General features: G+C 38.5%; 1 protein-coding gene across 5 annotated transcripts in view; it reads left to right on the forward strand.

The window, feature by feature from the left end:
- LOC107559772 (protein quaking-like) overlaps positions 1–15334 on the forward strand; it is a 106082-nt gene that overhangs the window by 35076 nt on the left and 55672 nt on the right. The gene's annotated exons all lie outside the window — the stretch shown is intronic.

Here is a 15334-nt window from a genome sequence, read left to right on the forward strand (position 1 = left end):
CATAGATTCAGAAGACTGTACTGCATAAGTCGTAGAGACTTAATTTATGGTGCTTTTTGGTCATTTTGGAGCTAAGAAGTGTGATTAATTGTACTGAATGTGCACTTGTAGTGTACTTCAAATCTTAAAAAAGCATTTTTAAAACTATACTTGCAGATAATATAAAATTAAACAACATTTTCATTTTATGTGAACTGTTCCATTAAATACAGCCGTTCCCCTGCATACAGTATATTTTTCTGAAAGTGGTATCCTACCCCCTGTCGCTCTCTTTGAGTCTTTGCACATCTCTAGTTACAGGGGTGACATTGAATTCTCCCTTGCTTTTCCAGTTTGTGTTGAGTCAGAGCCGCTCAACCGCATCACCAACAACCCGGTCGGTGGTTAACAAATCATTCAAGCAGTTGCCATCAGATCCTGCTTGCCTAAGGCGTCCGACTCTGGGGAAACGGTCGAGTTCCGAGCTGATTGATCCCAATTAACTTATTCCGTCCCAGCTTGATTCCTGCATGGCCAGCATTAATTGAGTCTCTCCAGCAGGGGCGTAAATACGGTTTGGGATTAGAGCCCTCCATTTTACTGAAGTTTTATGGTTTGAGGGGCTGTTTATGCGCCTGTATTTCCCATGGGAGAGGGCCGCGCTGTTTAACAACGCTGATGCAGTGGTGCTTGCATGTTTTTTGACTAATTCCTGCTTCAGCCTATAGCGTTGTTAACATGGCTTGTTTGATACATAAAATGCACACAATGAGAGTGGATAAGAGGATATATTTGAAAGTCATCGAAAGTCATGCTTAGCATCAATAATATTAATATTTTATTGTTTCTTGTGCATAATACTGGAACTTTATAAAAAGCTAATTTCATTTTATATTCAATTACAACTCCAGTTTTCAAGGGTATGACACTTTCTGTCTGCAGTTGTTGAAGCATTGTGGGTAATTTAGCTCCTGCTCTTAAAAGTCTGAGAGTTAGCCAGCACTGCAGTAAAGACTATCGTGTGTGTGTGTGTGTGTGTGTGTGTGTGTGTGTGTGTGAAGGTTCTGGCCGCCCTTGCTGGTCTGAAGGACACCCAGGATCATTATTAGTGAGTTTGGGTTCATTAGGAGGTGAAGGATGAGCAATAAAAGAGATGCCCAATGGAGTCAATGGAGTCCTCTATATCCATAGAGATTAGAACTCATCTTATCCAACTTTTTCCTTCAGTCTCGCCGGACTGAAAGGATGCTTTACATTTCTGGTCTCTGGTGTTTCTAAATCAAATTAACATATTTTCTGATCTGATAATATAATGTTAAACCTATGAAAATGGTTTTAAAAAACACATGGCACCATAATTTCATCACTTTACAGTGTCGCAATGACCGTCTTTTTGCAGTAACTCAGCTGTCATATTTGAATGACTGGGAAGATGACATGAAGTTAGCTAACATGAAGCTGATTGATGACATGAAGTTAGACAAGGTTAGCTGCATTGAAAACGGATGAGGGCACATATACAGCTTCCAATCGGGGCGAAGTTTGCAGGATTTTGTCTACAAAATGATGAGAGCACACATTATTTTAACACATTATTTTATTATTTCACATACAGTATTTTAACTTAAGTGCTGTCATCGTTTATGCAGGTCATACAGCCAGCAACAACAGCACAGCTTAACCCTGCGCACATTTTTATATTTAGTTATAGTGAAAAAGTTTCAGTTAAATTAATTCAGTCAATCTTTTTTACCCCAGTTTAACATGGATTTTTATGGAGACCGGAACACAAGAACCCCCAAGCGGAAGTTAGAATCCATCATGGCGGCACTCATCAGTTACTCAGGGAAAAAAAATAATGAAAAAAAATATATATAAAATAGCCTATTTTAAATGATCTGAACAGGACTTTTTGTTGTTGTTGATGATGTAAAGTGTCCTTTCTGCACCTTTCGTGTTATTAAACAAAATTGCAAAAATAAAGACTGTTGAAAAGGTTCTTTATCTGCATCGATGGTTCCATGAAGAACCTTTAAAATTCATGGAGCATTTTCACTAGAAAACTTGTGAAATAAAGTGAAATAAGTTTCTTTAGATTATTAAAATGTTCTTAACACCAAGGAAAACCTGGTTCTTCGAAGAACTGAACGTTTCTGTGGGGAGACCAAAATGGTTCTTCTATGGCTGGTTGTTTTGATAATAGTGTTAACACTTTTCAGGTGAATCAACATGTGAATGAGCTCATTGTAGTGTATCTGCATACAGTATTTTAAATATTTCACCTTTACGCTTATTGTAGAGTATCTCGGGGGAGCTTGTAATCTCTGTATTTCCTCTGCTGAGGTCAGAATTGTCTCGATCTCCCAGCGGACTTCTGATAGAAAGGGGAATCATGTTAATTGCTGGAGACCCCCTCTGGACAATCATTAACTTTAAACCATTAGTCATTAAATATCACAGCTTCTCTTCAAAAGATGTCAGTTATCACCCTCAAAAGTTTGCTGTATGAGTGTGTGTGTGTGTGTGTGTGTGTGTGTGCATGCAGGTCGACCTTGATGTTTATGTGGACCTAAAGCTAAATGAATGACTTTGTTAATTGTAAAGGCATTCTTGCATAAACTGTTGCATTGAAGTCACAATATAGCCACAATGATTCTGTTGACTTAGCCAATTAGGTTTCCTAAAGTGTGTGCCATTAGACTACTTTCTAATTTCCCCACTCGCACATTTTTGGAGCTTTCAGATGTTTTTCAGTAGCAAAAATGACATCAGAGTACATTTGATTCATTTCCATGATTTATTTCAAACTGTCCATATCAGTGATTAAAATTCTGATTAAATTTACATTGACAAAAAGCATGTGATCATCTTATTTAGCCTCTTTGTGACATTTTTAAAATGCTAAAATATTTCGCAAAATATTTTACTATGGAATGTTAACTTGCTGTGTATAAATAAATATTTTAGTTTTACATTTAAATGTTTTAAATCTTCTTAGTTATCTAATTTTCTTCCGTTTGATCAAAATGATGGTTGCTTTGATTGGGGAAAAAAGACAAAACTTTAGAGCAAATACATAAATAATATGTAGGTATACTACTGTTCAAAAGTTTTGGGGATAGTAAGATTTTTTAAAGATATTAATACTTTAGTAATGCTAAGGATTTATTAAATTGATCAAAATAAGTGTAAGATAAGAGTATAGTAATTTGTATTGTTCAGATTAGAACATTTCTATTTCTAAAGAACATTAGAACATTTCTATTTCAAATAAATTATGTTCTTTTGAACTATTTATTTATTAAAGAAACTGGAAAAAGTCATGATTTCCACAAAAATATTAACCAGCACAACTGTTTACAACATTGATTATAAAACTAAATGTTTTTAACCATCACATCAGCATATTAGAATGATTTCTGAAGGATCATGTGATACTGAAAACTGGGGGTAATGATGCTGAAAATTCAGCTTTACATTACATGTTTAAATGTATTATAATAGAGCACAGTTGTTTAAATTGATATAATATTTCACAATGTTATTTTTTTTACTGATCAAATAAATGCAAGAGACTTCTTTCAAAAACATCTTACTGACCGCAAACCTTTAAATGCTAGTGCATACAGTGCATTAAAGGGGTCATATGATGCGATTTCAATTTTTCCTTTCTCTTTGGAGTGTTACAAGCTCTTGGTGCATAAAGAAGATCTGTAAAGTTGCAAAGACTAAAGTCTCAAATCCAAAGAGATATTCTTTATAAAACTTAAGAGACAACCACGCCTACCTAAAACGGCTCGTTCTAACACGCCCCCACATGTCTACGTCACAATGTGGGAAGATTTGCATAAGGCCACTCAAATGTTCACACAAAGAAAGTAACTTTTATTCTCGTTGTAGTATTGTTGTTGCCGCCGCCACCATGTCGTAAAGGCGTTGTGTGTTTCGTTGTGAAAGCAAAACTACTTTGTTTGGCCTTCCAAAAGAGGACGATATCTGCTTTGTCATGCCTAGAGCTGTTCCGTGCTGGTCGCTGAGGAAATACATAAACTTCGCGCTGTCGATCGTCTGGATCGGCTTTCACCATGGACGAAGCGGAGTCCAGCCCGGGGTCGTCACATGTGGTTGCCGCAAGCCCGCCGGCCGCAACGTTTTCAAGCGCGCCGGCCGTTCCTCACTCTAGCCCGCCGGCCTCCGCTCACTCAAGCCCGTTGTGTGTGATGCTGTGTGTTTCATTGTGAAAGCGAAAATACTTTGTTTGGCCTTCCAAAAGAGGACACGACTAGAAATCAGTGGTTAAGTTGTATTTACAACACTGTTCCAGAACAGTTCAACCCAAATATTCAGATGTGTTCTGCGCATTTTATGGAGGACTGTTTACTGATCCCGGGAGAGTAGACTACAATTCCGGCTGTTCTGACTCACAGACTGTAAGTACATTTTAATATTTAAAGGATCTGCCACTGATGATTCAAACGCGAGTTTTGCAGTGTAGAGTAGCGCTTGTTGTTTGTCATTTCTCAGATCACAAATGCAGACATGGTTTTATGTTTACGCAGCGCAATGCAATGCAACGCGTAAAAAGACAGTATAAGTCATTATAATTCGTAATTATGTCCCCACTGGATGCAACAAATTCCTCGTTTATAATGGACTTAAATGTTTTTGTCTCGTCGCTCCGGCCAGGACACGGCATCACAGTATGTTAAGGGGCGTAACATTTCCGTCATACGCTTGAGGTATTCGGCCAATCACAACGCACTGGATAGCTGGCCAATCACAGCACACCTCACTTTTCAGACCGATGAGCTTTGTAAAAATCGATGCGTTTCAGAAAGGCGGGGCATAGAGGAGAAACAATAATGTACAGTATGTGGAAAATAATGTGTTTTTTTTACCTTAAACCGCATAAAGACATTTCATTACACCAAATACACAAAATAATGTTCTTTTTAGCAACATCATATGACCCCTTTAAGTATCATCACAAAACTGAAAAATATAAAGGCATGCTTTTTAGCTTATTACCAAAAATTCAGCATGATTTACACAGAAATCCGTTCTGCTCTCATTTCATGAATGAGGCCCAATGTGCGCACGAGTATTCACACCATCCGCCCCAGCAGGCTTAAAAATCTCTAATTATCTCGTCGCAGGCGGTCGGTGATATTTCCAGGTCAGGGGCAGGATGACATGATAGATTTATAGATGAGGTATAGTATGAAGGGAAGAGTGTGAAAGAAAGAGTGAAGAAGATAAGCAGCCTGGGACGTGCAGCAGTGATGAATGTGAGGCTATGATGAGGTCAGGGAATCGGGGCAGAGGAACAGCGGCCTGCCCCGCCTTATAAAAGAGAGAGAATGGCCCCACACCTCAAGCGCCCCCCACACACTCGTCTCCTAGACAGGCACGCAGCGGCACAGAAATTAATTTGCTCCTTCAAACTCGTGCTGTGTCGCTCCTCTCCCGGCAGCACGCACCCGTTCCGATTTGCTGAACAATGTTATTAGGCTGGGAAAGACAGCCGTCCTAGAAGAGCGCTGCTGCTTGAGATGATTGTTGCTTTTCATTCGGATGTACAAATCTACAGTTATTGTTGTGTGTGTGTATGTGTGTGTATGTGAGAGAGAGAGCGAGCGAGAGAGAGAGAGAGAGAGAGGGAGGGAGATAATGTTAGGGAAAAACACCGGGCCATGAAGGAAGAGCACTATAAATACTCTGCTCTGGGTCTTGGTGAGGACAAAGATTTTAATTGTTGAGCGTGAAGCGAATTAGCGAGCGAGTGAGTGAATCACTGCTGTCATCTATCATTTCTCCCAGTGTGTCCTTTTCTGGGTCAAACTCATCTACAGTTAGGATGAGCAACTATCAAAAATGATTAATCATTATCAATATGAGCTGCAAGATTGATTCCCCTTCCTTTAGCAAGTGTGTACTGTGGATTACTTTTAATCAACTGTTTTTTTGGTGATTTTTATTGGATTTATGCTCTTAATATTCACACAGGCGTCCAGTAACCACAGGTGTAGAGAATCACAACCACAAAATATCACAATACTTTACACAATACTTTTACTTTTGATGCAGCATCTCTCTGGGAGATGCAGCACTGCATTCACTTCTCAGTCTCCTCGTTGTTCGATCTGTAGCACAAGCAGTGGTTTCTCCCTTGCCTTTACACAGAGAAGTGTAGTGAGAATACTCCTGGCTGCTTCAGCGGCAATCTTTGAGAGCAAATTTCCTCTTAAAATAGCAATTTCTCTAAAAAGAGCTTCACGGATGGATTTGTGTGTGTTTACAACATACCTTTCCATCCATGTCCTTCTGGTTGCGATTTGTACATCTCACCCTTTGACAGGCACAATTTGTGTTTGTGGATGGTTTATGTCCTTCTTGTGAGGACATGGCTATCGGCACATTGCGCTTGAGGCTTGCAATCTTTTTAAAAAAGAACGCTAGTCACTTCAGCTGCTTCCCGTCCTGGCCCTTCTACTTCTGGGTACGAAGCCACGATGATGTGCACTGAAGGAGAGCAAGGAGATGTTACGGGAGCAGTTTCGCCGGATGAATTCCCACGAACCTTTCGTTCCTCCAACCGCATGTGTTCTCCAGTAGAGTTTCTGAGTGAGCTTGAGAGCCTGCCTCAGCGCGGGTTCGATCATTCATTCGGGGCTTGCGATGAGGATGAGTTTTCTATCACAGCATCGTAGGGCTTGTCTGACCAATCGGAAGTTGATGCATTGTTCTGAGCCTGACGCTGAGATGGCAGCCATGGTTACCCGGGCAGCAGAGAGCATCAACCTGGAGTGGATTCTTCCACCCTGTCCTGAGCGCTCTTGCTTGAATGATTGGTTCTTGGACACCAAGCGCAACACTCAGCCACACTTTGCCCCAGTTCCTTTCTTCCCAGAAGTGCACGAGGAACTGATGAAATCGTGGAAAGCACCTTTCTGCCATAACACGATACACTGGTTCCTCTGCTCTCACCACCCTTGACAGCGGTCCAGCAAGGGAATACATGGGGTTCCCCCAGGCGGAGAGAGCGATTGCGGTGCATGTTGTGTGCAAAATGCCTGCCACCTGGAGGGGCCATCCGGGTCTCCCATCCAGAGCATATAAGTTACCTCATCCCATGTGATGAGAGCTTATACTGCTTCTGGACAAGCTGCATCCGCTCTGCATACCATGGCTGTCCTGCGGGTGTTCAGGCCAGGGTCTGCACAAGAGTGGTCCCAACTGCAGCTTGTAGGAACTGTGTTCGGCGACTAACTATGTCCTCCGGGCTATGAAGGTCATGGCGCAGGCTCTGGGGAGGGTGATGTCCACATTAGTGGTCCATGAGTCCCACCTGTGTCTCAACATGGCAGGTAGATTGCAGATTGGTGGGGAAGCACGATCTGGATATCAGATTCCTAGGAGGCCTCCGAAGGTTGAATCATCCAAGGCTGTGCCTCATTCCCTCTTGGGATCTCTCAGTGGTCCTTTAGTCCTTACAGATAGATCTGTTTGAGCCCCTTCAGTCAGCTGGACTATGAAGAAGGCCTTTTCTATCTGTGCTTACTTTTATCAAGAGGGTGGGGGATCTGTTTACGAATCATGCCTAGAATTCGTGTCGGCAGACTCTCATGTTGTCCTGAGATCCCGGCCTGGATATGTGCCCAAGGTTCCCACCACTCCTTTTAGAGATAAGGTGGTAACCTTGCAAGCTATCCCCCCACAGGAGGGGGACCTTGACCTGTCTCTGTTGTGCCCGGTGCAAGCCCTATGTATCTATTTGGAGTTTCAGACTGTCTGAACAGCTCTTTGTCTGCTTCGGAGGTCAGCAAAAGGGGAATGCTGTCTCCAAACAAAGGATCTCCCACTGGATTGTGGATGCGATCCTCATGACCTATCAGGCCAGAGGCTTACCATGTCCACTGGGAGTGAGGGCACACTCAACCAGGGGCGTTGCTGCTTCGTCAGCTATAGCAAATGGAGCCTCATTAGCGGACATTTGTAGAAATTCAGGCTGGGCTACACCTAATACATTTTCCATATTCTACAATCTGAAATGGAAGCAGTTTTATCTAGAGTTTTGAGCCCTAGCTCTTAAACTCAGATGGCTGGTAGGGTGTAGAGCTTGCATTTAACGCCTTCCGCTCTTTGAGGTGGTAATGTGCGCTTATTGAGTCCAGTTCAGTTTCTTCTTATTATACCCTTCCATCACTCAAGCACTCCCTTACGTAGCTGAGTTTAGCAGAGGAACTCGCTACAACAATCCATTATGAGTTAGTATCCCTCAAATGAACTCTCATAATGGATTAGTGCTTCATATGTTGTGGCTCCCTTTGACGGGCCCCATATGTGTATTAGTCCACTGCTCTGCTCTGAATAGGATTCAGTGTTTCCCCTAGACAGACAGTCAGTCTGTTGCTTGTTTCTGTGCTTGGTAGTTGTCCCCTTATGTGGAGCCCACCACAGAAATCTTCTCTATATAGAACTCCCTTTTAGTGAGTCCATAGGACATATCTCCACATGTTACTTCCCCTTCGGGTAGGATGTTGTCTCCATAGTGTTCTTTTCTCACTTTGGGAAACAAACGCTTCCCCAGCGTTACAACCAGGACTTCTCAACCATCATTTTTTTAGTTTTTCTCAAAATGAGAAAAGGCTCCAGCTGAAGGTGACCTCTGCCTTATTTGGCGGCTCTCCCGGGATGTTGGAGAGTGAGGTCTTAAGTCTTGGGCGTTGGAAGGTTACGAGGAGGAGAGGTGCATTTGGTCGTGGCATGCTGGGCTTGTCAACATCTGCGCCCCCATGGACTCGTAATGCAGTTCAGAAGCTGTGGTATTTAGTATAGGGACCCCTAGTGTCGGAACATCGACACAAAATCGGAATGACCGAAATGAACGTCTCAGGTACGTATGGTAACCCTCATTCCCTGATGGAGGGAATGGCGATGTTGTGTCCCTTATGCCACAACTCTGAACTGCTTCTGAGTGGGTTGAGACACTTCTTGACTCCTCAGAACAAAACGAGTGAGCAAATGCCACTCAGGCCCATTTATACCCGGATGTCCGGGGTGTGGCCAGCTATGCAAATTTTGCTCACCAATTTCATTTCAGTTTCAGTGATGTCAGAGGTGTCTGGGTTCCCAAGTGCAACCCCTAGTGTTGGAACTTCGATACAACGTCTCCATTCCCTCCATCAGGGAAAGAAAGTTACCATACATAACCGAGATGTTTTTTTATTTTAATATTTTGTAATATGTAATTTATTCCTGTGATGCTGAATTTAAAGCATCATTACTCCAGTCTTCAGTGTCACATGATCCTTCAGAATTAATTTGAATATACTGATTTTGGTGATTTCCTATTATTATAAATGTTGAAAACAGTTTTGCTAATTAATTACTTTTGTAGATTTTTCTTCACTTTTTTGGACATTTTTTTTGGATCTTTGATGAATAGAAAGTTCAAAAGAACAGCGTTTTAGATGTCTTTACTGCCACTTTTCATCAATTAATTGCATTCTTGCTGAATAAAAGCAGTGGTGTACTTAAAATACTTAAGTATTTTTTGGGAGTATCTGTACTTTACTTGAATTTTTATATTTCAGACAACTTTTACTTTTACTCCACTACTTTTCCTAATTAAAATGTATACTTTTACTCCAATACATTTCCCCGAAGCATATTCGTCACTTACTACAAAATAGTCAGAAGTTAGAAGAACACGGACTGCAGGAAAGCAGGTTTGACGAATCAGTGGTCTGGCATTTGCAAGTTAGACTCCTAAAAACTGCTTTGCTCATGTGCAAAAATGTGCGCGGCTGCGCGCACAACCGCAGATGAATAATTTTCCTCTCAAGTCAAGTCTGGGGAGTGCGATACAGCATCGTCTGCGATCATATGGTAAGTGTCGTAATGATGTGCGATCTGACATTATCAAGTATATCACAGAGAGTGCACGCACGTGATTTATTAGTCTATTAAAACTCAAAATTCAAGGCATTCTAAATTAGAGATGGCAAAAATGCTTCTGTATGCTTTTTTATGTTTATATAATTTAATATAGTTAACTTAATATATATCACACAAAGAGTAGCCTACCGTTTTTCTGCAAATATCAGCATGAACACATTTAATAATAATTGTATACAAGTTCATTAAAGCAATAAGTGACTTACATTTTAGACATAATATTGCTTGTTTTTGCTCAATTTTGCCAACGAAAATAGTTCCAAAGATCACAACACGGTTTTGCGTCTCTGAGCAATGGACGGTGTTTACTTATTGAATTAATCAGCTTTTGAACAAATCGGTTGATAAAAATGATTCAGTGATTCACTCATTAACACAGTCAAATGTTTTGTTTCTGAATGAATCAGCCGTTTGAATGAATCGGTTGAATCTCAATGACTCACTCATTAACAGTCACTTACTGCCACCTACTGGTGGTTTTAATTTCGCATTTCGACTATTTGGTTCATGTTTTAAATTATTTCAAATATCAGTATTCAACGTTTTATGTTAAAAACAAAACATTATTTATCCATCTGTAACTGCAGGTTAAATGGATCTATGTCCCCTCTGAGATACATAAACTGTGTAAATACATCTAAATGCTATTTCAGATGCAGATTCCAGAAATGTTTTCTTACGCTGGAATGAAAGACACTAAGTACCGGATGAAGTGCTTCTTATTCTTACCCAAAAATACAAAATGGAGGAAAGAGTTAAAACAATCTTGCTACTCAAGCCGTGTATGAACATTTTTTATATATATTTATTTGCTTCTTTTCCATTTTGCATTTACTTGTACTTTTACTTTCAATACTTAAGTATGTTTAAGATTTAAAAAATGCTTTTCGTACTTAAGTACAATAAATATCACATACTTTAAGACTTTTACTCAAGTAATATTCTAAACGGTGACTTCAACTTCTACCAAAGTCATTTTCTGGTAAAATATCTTTACTTTTACTTGAGTATGGCTTTCAGGTACTTTATACACCATTGAATAAAAGTATTAATTACTTAAAAAAAACATTTGAAGGCTAGTGTAGCCTATATTTTTCTAAAACTAAATGCCATTAAGTTTGATATTTACATAAATTTAATGTTAAACTTTATTGTGACTTACTGTAAGTGTCCAGTATTTTTTTGGAGTCATTAAATATGTACATGGTGTTTGAATGAGTGTCTGTTGTCTGAAAAATATATTAATATTACTAAATATGAAGAGGAGTTTGGATAGGAAGTGAAGTGTATTCCAGATGAAAATGTTATTGCTCAGAGTATATTTTTTTCTGACATGTTTTACAAATCTCTTAAATGTAAATTAAAAACAGGGACAAATAAGAAACCTGTTGACATACAGTATAGAGCTATAAATTAATGTTAATCTTTCAGCTCAGATAAAGAAGACGAGTATAATTGGAACTGTTTGTTTATTTTAAATAAAAAAAATTAAATCTAACTTATGAAATCTTGTTTGATTGCAGAATGTAGTTTGAAACATTAAGATCTCATCTGAAAGTCTAGAGAGCACGTGTGAAAGTATTGCAGTCGTTTTGTGGATTTCATTTGCTGTTCATTGATCCTAATGACTGTCTAGGAGAAACAACTGAGATGTTCAAGTGATGTCATTTGTGATTTTTCTTCCTTTTATGGCTAAAATCCCAAGATATTGTCTATGAATTTACTTTCATGGCAGTTTTTGAAGTTTGTCTGCTTCTACATGTCCTCTGGGTGTTTAACAATACATTATAGTTTTACTTTTCTCGACCAGTGCCGTTCCACACTGAGACACTGCTATGTCAGGAAGACATTGAGAGTGAGTTTTTATGAGCATGTTCTTGCGGCTGCATATATACGGATCTAAAGGGTGATGTGTTCATCACATGTGTGTATTCATGATTGTCCTGTCATGCAGGAGATCTGGTCGCCAGCTCTTCCTCTCTCCAGGTGTCATTGTTTTAATTAAATGGGTCTGATGGGATGGACCCATAACTCAGAACTGAATGAGGGCTTAATGAAAGCAAAACTACTGGACGTTAACTGGGGTATTGGCTGCCGTACCTTCAGCAGCTGGTGTTGATAAATATGACTTAATATCCATGTGTGTGTGTGTGTGTGTGTGTGTGTGTGACTGACTGACCTTTTTATGCAGTTTTGTAGTTTTGTGAATTACAGAAGTAAAATGCTTTAATGATTATGGGGTTTTAATACATGGTTTCCACGGTCATGGAAAACCTAGAAATATCAGGGAATTTTAAGCTTGTGTTGTCTGAGATTGGGAAATGAATAAAGTCTTAAGAATTATGGAAGGGTCTTGACAATTTCTGCTAGATTCTGATCCTTAAAATTCACTTTCATTGGTACAACCTAATGTTGTCATAATAATTCAGTCATATAAAACAATATTTTTAACTTTGATGAAGCCAGTTAATTTAGATGTTACCACACAAAGTAAATATACATTTTTCTACATACACTATTGTGTAAAAGTTTGGGATTGGGAAGATTTTTATTTTTATTTTTTGAAAGAAGTCTCTTATGCTTACCAAGACGGCATTTATTTAATAAAAAATTGTGAAATATTATTACAATTTAATTATTACTCTTTTCTATTTGCGTATATTAATGTGATTTATTCCTGTGATGCAAATCTGAAATTTTCCCCAATTTTGACCCCATTAAAAAATTCTAATATGCTGATTTGCTGCTCAAGAAACATTTCTTATTATCATCAGTGTTGAAAACAATATTTTTGTGGAAACTGTGATACATTTTTGGGGGATTCTTGATGAATAGAAAGTTAAATAAAGAACAGCATTTATTTAAAATAGAAAACATTTGTAACATTATGAATGTCTTTAGTGTTACTTTTAATTACTTTGTGTACTTGTTGAATAAATGTATGAATAAAAAAATCATACTGATCTGAAACTTTTGAATTGTAGTAAATACTTAATATTTACTATAAACTTAATATACACAATATTTATTTGGTTAGAAATGCTCTTGGGGGGGGGGGGACAATTGCTTGCAAGCCTTTTGCATTGGTACTTATCAAAAAATTGGCCAAAATGTTTCATAAAAAAGTTTCATGTGTGTTTAAAATGTGTGAATCCTGTTAATAATTACTTATATTACTCAATTACCTTTTTTATATAATGGCTTAATTATCATAATACTCATAATACTTATTTCTATCATAATACATTTTTCTAATCCAAACGAAAAATGTTCACCTACTCTCAGTAGTCCACAGCATTTGTATTTGAAAATAATTATTAATCGTACACAGATAATCAAATCAAACTGAATTTTGCCAAATATCAGATTAAACTGAATCCCTGTCCTAGTAAATATATAACCCCTAGTGTGTATTTGTTCTGATTCTGGCTGCCTGATGAAAGTGGGCAGTGAGGTTCTGATATGAACTCAATAAGGCCGAACGTTTCCTGGTATAAGGTTATAGATTCCAGCACCTACAGAACCCTTTAAACCAGGCTAAAATCTTTTCTGCTGTCCTCCACATAAAAGCACTCCCATACACGCTCACGGCTCTGCCCACGGTGAGGTGAGGTGAGGTCCAGTGGTTGGTGTGTGAGTCTTCTCATTACTCTGGTGATAATAAACAATAACACGCACACAGGGGAGAGGTGCTATGGCGTTCCGGATCACCTCGCGGCTAATGAAGGTTAATTAGGGTTCATTAGGATATGATGAGTGCTCGCAACACCACCACAGCCCTCTGCTTTACCCCTGCCGGGCGCCTCGGTTCCTTCCACTCCGGCTGTCACTCCTGATGGCTGTAGGGCCGCCATGGACACCTAAACATCAGCCCATATCAGTGAGAGTCCAGACAGACACCACTGCAATTACAATATGTCATTAGTATATTAAGATATAGTATGATATAGTGTGTCAGTGTTTCCCAACAAACCACAAATATATTCCATACTCATTCCAACTCATATTATATACTACATATCATTTAGTATTGGCATTATTAATTATTAAACTGGACATTATAATGATGATTTTTTTTTTTTTACAATTAACCCTATAAAACCTAGAGTATCATATTTGATGCGCAAAACTTTCTAAGGCCTCTAAAGCATCAACATGATCATAACTTTGAGGAAAACCTACACAAGCCACTACTTTTATGTTGTTAATATTATTTCAATGTATAATATAAGATTGATTATCCATACTTTTTTTATAAGTATCAAATATGATATGTTAATGGAATGATATGTTTATGATATGTTTATGGAATGTGTATTTGTTCATTTCTCGATCATCATTTTATTGCATTGATTTATATTTTTTGGCCCCACAATAAAAACTACAGAGATTTGACCATAAAACTTAGCATTTAAATAACATCTTACAAAGACATATTGTTGGGAGATATAGAGAGACAACTGATATTAATATGAATTTTTTGTAAGTAGTTTGCTATACTGTTATAAAGAGCTCATTGAAATACAAGCTATCGGAGTTTCATCTTCATTTCTGGCCATATAAATATCAGCAACAGCACCAAATGTCATATTTTACTGGGCCTCTGAATAAAACTGCACTCTAAAAAATGCTGGGTTAAATACAACCCAGTGCTGGGTAAAATAGGGACAAACCCAGCAATTGTGTTGTTTTGACCCAGCGGTTGGGTTAAATGTTTAACCCAACATTCTGGGTAGTAACCCAACCGCTGGGTCAAAACAACACAATTGCTGGGTTTGTCCCTATTTTACCCAGCACTGGGTTGTATTTAACCCAGCATTTTTTAGAGTGCAGTTTTATTCAGAGGCCCAGTAAAATATGACATTTGGTGCTGTTGCTGATATTTATATGGCCAGAAATGAAGAATACTAACAATGTCAAAGTCATAGGTTCTATTCTCAGGGAAAGCCAGAACTGGTCAAATACCTTGAATGCAGTGTAAGTTACTCATTGTGTATGTCTAAATAACAGGTCAAATGTGAGTCTATTGATTAAAATTCTGCTGTTTTATTCCAATCATTACTCGGGGTCAGAGGTGTCCAAAAAAATATTTAGCTTGTATGTAGAGTTACGTTTAATGATGCAGGGCAAAAAGTACTTTATATTGGGTTAAGTTGTAACTTAGTGTCCCATTACATTAAAATTAGTCTAAGTTGTACAACTATGTTGTAACTTGTCTTGTTTTATAACTGCATTTGTAAGTGCTTTGTGACAGGTAATGAGAAGAAAATAGGATTAACTGTTATACTGTTATGGTCAAAAGTTTACATACACTTTGCAGTATCTGAAAAATGTTACACTCTAAAAAATGCTGGGCTAAATATAACCCAGCACTGGGTTAAAAAGGGACAAACCC

The sequence above is a fragment of the Sinocyclocheilus grahami genome, unplaced genomic scaffold (genome assembly GCF_001515645.1).
Source record: "Sinocyclocheilus grahami isolate Dianchi unplaced genomic scaffold, SAMN03320097.WGS_v1.1 scaffold698.1, whole genome shotgun sequence".
In the NCBI taxonomy this organism is placed as follows: Eukaryota; Metazoa; Chordata; class Actinopteri; order Cypriniformes; family Cyprinidae; genus Sinocyclocheilus; species Sinocyclocheilus grahami.